Genomic DNA, 7963 nt, shown 5'->3' on the forward strand with positions numbered 1-7963 from the left:
CCAGAGCTCTCGCCGCCGTCGCGCGCCTCGCCCTGCCGTGCACCGCCGCCCTCCGCGCCGGCGTCCGGCCTCTGCCGCCGGCGCCCCGAGCACCGGCGCCCGAGCCCCGCGGTTCCGCCACCCGCCGCCGGACGGCGCACCCCATCCCGGATCTCCTCGTCGCGGGTCGACTCCGTCCATTTTTCTGCGAGGGTATATTTTCCACTAAGTCCCTAAAATATTTGCACTCTGGTGCTAAGTTCATCATGCCATAACTTCTTATGCGCTGCTCCATTTTGTGCGTGTAATATATCAAAATGTTCATCTTGATGTGCTCTTCATTTTGTTCCATTCTGCCATGCTTGTTTGAATCCATCTTAATGCCTAAATTATCGTTGCAAGAGTGCTATATGATGTTAACTGCTGTTTGTTAACAGAACTTGGTGATTTGTCTGTTTCATTTCATTTTGTGTGTACATCCTATGAGTTTGATGTCCACATGAGTTTTGAGCTACATCATGCTATCTTTACAGTAGTGCAATCCATGTATTTTTGTGAGTCTTGTAGTGAATGCATCAAGCTCGTGAAGTAGGGTACTTGTTGTTTCTGTTTTGCTAGGCTGAATCTGTTACATCATGATGCTATGTAAACCTGCTTCTACAAGTCATTCTATGCATAATCTGGAGATGTTCACTAAGGATGTTTTGTTATACATGTCATGCTCTATCAATCCATGCCCCTGGTTGCATTTATAGCCTGCTCTACCTTGTTGTAATCTTGCTCTCAAATTGCTAAACAATGTTGTTGTCAGCCTGTTATCATTAAGTTCAGTTTTGCCATGTGTTTTGCTGGTGATCCATGCACCCTATGAACTTGCTCTTGCCATGCTTAGCTTCATAAATGCTAGATCGATAATGCGCCTTGGCGCGAGGGTGCCAGTCCAACCGATATGACCAAGCAGTGAAGATCAAGCCGCTTGATGCATTAATAAGATATCAAGTTTAGCACATGTAACAAGACAACTTAATCAAAGAGGTGCTACTTGCCGAAACCCAACTCCCACATGCGTATCTATTAAAGATGGAAATGCAGAGAGTATATCAAGCAATTAATCAAAAAAACTCAATGATCAAACCCCTGATATAGCTCTTTTTCAATTAACATCTGATATTACTCAATATACCCCAAGATGGAAATATATCTGATATTACTCAAAGAGTAGGTAATGGTAGATACTACAATAATCACCCTGTAAAATATCTAAAAATGGCCCTATCTACATGCCATTAGTGCATTTGTTATACAATGTGACATGAAATACCTAAGCAACGTTTGGTATGATAGAAATCAAAAGCAGGTCATAGTATGTACACTGTTTTTGATACTGCACAATAGTAAACTACATGGTTGACTATTGGATATATAACTTTGTCCACACACCTTCATCCGCTCGATTTTGGATCGCATTTGGCGGCATGGCCAATGATATATAACTTTGTCCACACTCCTTCATTTGATTTGGTTGCATGTTGTGACACACGGCCGGATCTGCTAAAGCACATAGCGTGTTAGGCAATCTATTCAAATAGTGCGTCTCATGGACAGGGAGAAAATAATCTGGTCTATATGAAGGAGAATCACTCTGGATAATATACAGTGATCTGGATACAGTGTAGCCTCTTTAACATAAAAGAATATAAAAGATAAAATTAAAATTATTTTATCTTAGTATTCTACATGGCCTACAAAGGGTAACAGATAAGAATCACAAACCTATGGTGACACAAGAAGCCTCTGAAGCAAAGAAGGCGGCTCAGCGGTGACTTGAAAAGCGAGAGAGGTCACACGCTGGCCTACATCTCCTCAAACTCTGCATGGTGCCCATCAATAAGGTAAGAGTCCATGAAACCACACATAATTATTTTCGCCTACGCAGTGACAACATAAATGACCATGGGATCTTATTCTCTAGAAAAGGATCAACAATTAGAATGCTAGATCTTGGCAACAACAACATAATACATACTTCCATATCAGAGACATAAATTTCTTAATTCTGAAACAATGCGCTTCTAAAATCTTCTATCTATCAACAACATAGTATTAGTGGTTGTGATTTCAGCAACATAAACAATTAGAGACATGCAACAATGGTACAGCCACATGATACAGTAAAAGCCTAGAAAAGAAATCAATCTGCGTCATAGAGCGAAGGTAGAGAAACCTCATCGACTGAGGTAGGCATACATATGCTCAACTCAACCTGGACAGAGACATAACCAATAGAAACTCAACATAAGTTAGTTTTCGTGAGAAACACAACCAATAGAAGCTAAATAAAGCAACAGAAGGAACCAATATATAACTTTATCGGTACACAACATATATGGTTCAATTCTCTTTCAACTAAAATATATATGCAAAGGTGAGTCTTGTTACCTTGCATTAATTTACCAGAAATGAATTTTGCTTCCCACGAAAACACAAACATGAACATAATTAGTGCAAGTCCAGTGCATGATTCATTTTTTTGAACAAAATGTATATGCAAAGGTGAGTCTGGTTATCTTGCAGTACTTTAACAGAAATATTTTTGGCTTCCAACTGATATGCAAACATGAACATGTACTACTTAAAAAAATAGATAATCTGGAATCAAATATCAGTTACCAAAAAAAAACATCCAATTGGAACACAAACATGAACATATTTAGTGCAAGTTCAGAAAACAATTCAAGTTCTTTCGACAAAAAACAGATGGCAAGGTTAGTCTGGTTATCATTCAGTAAGTTAACAAAAATATAAGCTCAGTTGGCAACTCTCTCTGAACAAATCATGCAGTAGCAATAGTGAAAACAAAGCAATCAACTACATGAAGGTCATATAGAAAACAGAGTTTAAATCATCACACTGTCTGGATCAAAATATTACTACTCATTTACTGCTATCTCTAAGCATCTACAAACCCTATATCAGTGTTTACATATGTGAGTACTTCCTTTGATTATAAAAATTGCGGAGTCACACTGATCATATTTTTGCAGCAGTCTAGTAAAACCAAAGAGGGGACGTGACGTATATCAGCTGACCTATGCAAGTGCTCGGAGACAGCTGTTAGTGGAACTAGCTGAACCTAGCGAGCCATAAACCGAGATCTCTTCGTCAGCCATCGCGACCTAAACAGATCCAAGAAATTTCGTAGGGTAGCTCAACACTTGAGGCATAAGTTTGGCAAAAACGAATGGACTAAAAACACAGAGTCTGATAGATCAAAAATAGAGCAAGTCATTTATATAGAAAGCAACACACCCACATGTCATTCATAATAATTAGATCAAGTCATTTTTTCATAAAGAGACTGAAGGTTGAGTAGTGCATTAGAGGGTAGCCGCACAGTGCAGGAAACATACATTAGAGGGTAGCCGCGCAGTGCAGAAAACATATCCCACTGCTATGGACAGAAGTGTAGAAAGGCATAACCCACTCATTGTGTTCTGTGAGTACATCCTTCGATGATAAAAGTCTCTACGAATTCCAAGGTGGTTCAACATGATATAAAGTGATCCTGGCCAAGATTATCACAATAGCGTGGTCAACCTGAGTCGTCAAAATGATTTAGAGACAACATAAGTAAGTGGTTGAAATATATATATAAGCAACAAAAGAAAGTACATGCGAACGAGAACAGAGAAATTCCAATTGGATTTCTTGCACAAACAGAAATGCAGGATACAAAGCAGAAGTTGATAACTTTCGACAAACCTTGATATATAGGTGGATGAACCGAATAACAACTTAAAGCTTTGACATCATATTCTGCTTGGTTTCTTTGTAATTCTTTTTAACATGAGAATGCAAGAAACTCATTTTCTTGTGAAACCTCGGACGTTGATGGGATACCCCATGGAGTAAGATCAATAGACATGGCATGTCACTTTTCTTGTTTCTAGAAACCTATTGCATTTCCACTCTCTTTTGAATGAAATGAAACGCAAAGGTCCTTTGCGTTTTATTAGGAAAAAAACTTAATAGAAGTTGCAGAATATATAATGCATAGAGCCACACACAGCAAAAGTTATCTCTTAGTTACAACTTTTTCTAAGCACTATTATCTCTGAATGCCTAGATGTTGGCTGCAGTACAGATAAAGCCCAGCAAGTATGGAACGCACAAGGTACTGATCTGCTGATAACTACAAGAAAGTTAATTAAGTGGCTTGCCTATAGACGACTTGCAACATTTTTCCTAATGAATTTCTCAGCATTCGTGAGCTCAAGTATCCTTTTCGGCACACCTTCTGCATAAACATGAAAGAATAGTGAGCAACAAAATTACTCCAGAAAAAAGTAGCTACAGAGAAGGAAGGTACTGGTAAGTTCTTATTGTCAATTCCAAGATGGTTGACAGCAGAGATAAATTTTCCATGTAGTTCAACGGACCAAACAACATGCTGCCAGATATTCCTAAGCTCCTCGATGCGAACGGGTTTTAGGGGATAGTTGCAGGCACCATGAGTTATCTCCTTCATTACAATTTTTGTCTCTCCAATCACAGATAACACTACATGGAAAATAATCAGTTAGCACTGACTATTTCCTTTGAATCATCCATTGATCTGAATCTGTGAATTTATGAGTGGGTATTGTGCAAGGAATATACTAAGGTGTGTAGTTTCCCGCATGCAAAAGAAATAAAAAGACTCATCCGCCTTCAGCTAGAGAGCGAAGCGACGATGTTTGACTTCAATGTCAGGTTAAAGGTTCATCGGTTGAGCGAACTGACGTCCATTACCAAGGGATGGGGGGCATTTGCAAATAAATATAAGATGAAAGAAGGAGATATCTGCCTTGCCAACATGACATCAACAGTAGGAGGCTTATGTTCAAGATTTATCTGATTAGATCATGCCTTGTCCAATAGTAGATGGCTTGTGTTCAAGGTTTACCTAATTAGATCAGAGTGAGTTGTAAATAGCTAGATAAACTAATGTAGAGTGTAAACTACACAACCTGCAACGACACCATGTTATATTAGGTGTGTAGTTAGAATGGAATGCCAGACCCAGTAGAAGGAGCAGGCCAGTGCACAGCAGACATGACTATAGCAAGGACTTGCTTACTTAAACAGTCAAACCTGCCAAGATTACAATGCGCAACCATATTACAGATTTACACTGGTGAAAGTATCACCTAATTTAGAGTCACGTGCATGATTGAACAAACAATGAAAAATCATGATACATATACTTAAGAGTATATAAAGGTTGCTCACTATTTCCTAGTGATTGCTGAACCCAAGGCAGTTCAAGAAGAATGAGATGATAGCCAACTCATAGCAGAATACAACAACGAAATTGGCCGGTGGTTCTAATGAAACCAAAATAGAATATGAATATACAGTTGTATAAACAACAAAGGGGAGAACTTCCTCCCACGGCAGTCAAAGTGCCAATTGCCTAGAAACAGTGAAACATCATCCGAGGCCTATGTGTTACTATAACAAAACCTAGATTCACAAGTCAATACAATTAAGTGCTGTCAATAACGAAGAGGGCAGCATCTTTTTCCAAGATCTACTTGGAAGCTGCAAAAGTGGGCATACCTGGTGTATTTTGTTACAGTGACAAAGTGCTTCGGGAGGAAAAAAAACAAGGAGCTCAGGGCTTGGACTTAGTACTGATCTGTGCGCTATAATTGACAGCTTGTAGCAATACAATGCAGAATGCGGTAGTTCTGATACAGACTCAAAGCTGGGCCTATGGATTTACTTTAGTTGTCACTAAATTCACCATGTTCATGAAGCGATGTTCATCTCTCGGTATCTGATAAATTATAAGCGATGTCAATACATATACTTGGGTGTTAATACGGCACATAGACCTTATTTAATTCCTGTGATCTGAACTTACCTGCGAAGTTTATTCTTGCGCCGGCCAAGCTCATGACCTACAACCTCCGCCAAAAAAGGTAAGAGATAAAATATGAGTTGTACTTATAGAATAAGATCTAGAGAATAATTACCATTTAAACATCAGTCAAGACTAAAAGAATACACAATATGCAATGAGATTGAGTGGTTTCTTTCACCTGGTATTTCGGGGGAGTTAAACAAAACAGGAACTTCAGTCACACAATGGTGTCTGCAGGAAAAATAAGAAATTAACATAAAGCAATGGGTATTCACCTTTCTTGTACTGCACTGTAGTTCTTGTTTGCCAAGAAGAGAGTAAACATGATGCAAGTTTCACAAGCAAAACATGCAATCTGACTTGAAATATTCAGGCCATTGGCAGGCACTCTACATGGATACAAAACCTCGAATCTATAAAGAATTGGAATGAAGACAAGATATGCACACACCAAGATACAAGGTATAAAGTTACACAAATTCGTGTTGTACATTGATGCCTATACAAAAATCAATGGAACAGGTGGTGAAACGCAAAAACCTCCAATATCCACGAGGCCATATACTCACTTACTATTTATTTTTTTAAATCCGACTTCCTACACAGAAACATTTTTATACTGTTGTATGACTTATACTGGAACTCCCTGGACGGCAGCTAAAGCAAAAGTCCGACTCATAGCGGGAACACGGTATAGAGAATGTCAATGGCAACATCCGTTTAGAAGCATCACTGTTCTATGTTATGCAGTTCTGTATAACTAAATAACACACATGATGACAATCCTATGGCCTGAGACTTGTCTTAGATATCAAGCCAATGTACAGAAACATACCTATAAAGCAGATAAGCAAATCATCGGAGAACACCTCAACCCCACAACGTCTGCTGCACCAAATCTGAGAGAAAAGGAGGGAGAGGAGAGGGTGAGAGCCAGAGAAGATCGGAGAGGAGGAGGAGGGGAGATGAACTCACCGAAAACAGAGGAGGCCCAGCCCGATGCGCCCCTCCAAGGCTGCACCTCGTGGCCAGCGGGAAGCGGAACCGCACGTGGGGGGCGAGGGAGGAGACAAAGAGGAGCCGTCGGAGTCCACCGGAGCCGCGCCGGCGGCGAAGGCGCTTCCCAGCCCAAAACCCTAGCCACAGCTGAGGGTCGCGGGCGAGCACGAGAGGCCGTGCGTCGCGGTTCTAACCGGATAGGAAGAAGAGTCGAAGCAAGGGGAGGTCCTTGGTGTGGGGAGGAGGCGCCGGGCAGCGTGAGGTCAGGAATGGGGGTCGAGGCAAGCGGCACAGACGATGGCAACACGATGGTAGGGGACGTACGGGAGATCGAGGGAGGTTGATATGGGGATTGGTCGCTCTCCCTCGCCTCATCGATCCACAAGCCAATCATCCGCCAACACGTTCCGCGGGCCTATGCGAAATCCCAGCTTTGCCCTCGGTGAGATCTAATAATTACAGGCGGTGGCATGAAGTTTTTACACTGTTTCAATCCACAGTGTCTCGCCTCGATCCAACGGCCTGTATTTCCTCATCTCATGATCGAACGGCTGAGAACGCATCAAGCACCAGATTCGACGGCCAGGAACGCCTAAACTCTGAGGAGGCTGGGGTTCTCCCGGTATGTATCTTACGCGATGTCATATTACTGTTGGTCACCTTGTCATGCCATGTATTGCTCTGTAGTGAGTGGTACAAACTCACAAACATGCCTACTTATTGTTGTTCCTGCCATGTCTGAATCTGTCACATCATTTGCCATGCTTGCATGGATGCTACCATCTTTTCTGTTGATCTTTGGAATAAGTTCATTAAGGGAGTTTTGTTCTTTATCTTTAGTACTAGCATGCCATGCCTTTGTTTTCCATGTTAAATTCCTGTAGCATGTTGTTCGATAGCTTTAAACATTGCAACCTGATGTTATTTCTGCTAAGTCTGTAAACTGTTATTATTTGCAACCTTGCCATGTCCTTTTGAGCATCTTATAGTGTTTTCTAGAGATAGCTCAGTGTTCATGTTTTGTCATGCTTTACCTGTAATTCATGTCCATTCCTTTTGTTTTCATGTTGAGATGTT

The 7963-nt window shown here is 40.9% G+C and overlaps 2 long non-coding RNA genes across 22 annotated transcripts in view; both read right to left on the reverse strand.

Moving 5' to 3' along the window:
* The window catches only part of LOC119341028, a 35706-nt gene extending 32131 nt beyond the window's left edge, over window positions 1-3575 (reverse strand). For 15 of the 17 annotated variants that reach the window (XR_005164828.1, XR_005164830.1, XR_005164832.1 and 12 more), the window contains exons 1-3: window positions 3390-3575; window positions 1753-3155; window positions 1420-1527 (exon numbers count right to left, since the gene is read on the reverse strand). This is a non-coding gene — a long non-coding RNA (uncharacterized LOC119341028). Of the gene's footprint in view, window positions 1-812; window positions 955-1105; window positions 1528-1752; window positions 3156-3389 lie in introns of those variants that run through there. The other 2 variants (XR_005164834.1, XR_005164821.1) reach the window with 2 other exon arrangements.
* A 619-nt stretch (window positions 3576-4194) lies between these two features.
* LOC119341030 lies at window positions 4195-7236 on the reverse strand. 5 transcript variants are annotated; one of them, XR_005164842.1, is made up of 7 exons: window positions 6863-7236; window positions 6723-6786; window positions 6066-6118; window positions 5888-5924; window positions 5581-5800; window positions 4989-5112; window positions 4195-4276 (listed from the first exon to the last, which is right to left on the reverse strand). It is a non-coding gene; the product is annotated as an uncharacterized LOC119341030 (long non-coding RNA). The 5 variants fall into 5 exon arrangements; XR_005164841.1 differs by lacking the exon at window positions 4989-5112 and adding an exon at window positions 4419-4539 and having other exon boundaries at window positions 4199-4276; XR_005164840.1 differs by lacking the exon at window positions 4195-4276 and adding an exon at window positions 4283-4539.
* Window positions 7237-7963: the final 727 nt, after the last annotated feature.

This window comes from Triticum dicoccoides, chromosome 7B (assembly GCF_002162155.2).
Source record: "Triticum dicoccoides isolate Atlit2015 ecotype Zavitan chromosome 7B, WEW_v2.0, whole genome shotgun sequence".
In the NCBI taxonomy this organism is placed as follows: domain Eukaryota; kingdom Viridiplantae; phylum Streptophyta; class Magnoliopsida; order Poales; family Poaceae; genus Triticum; species Triticum dicoccoides.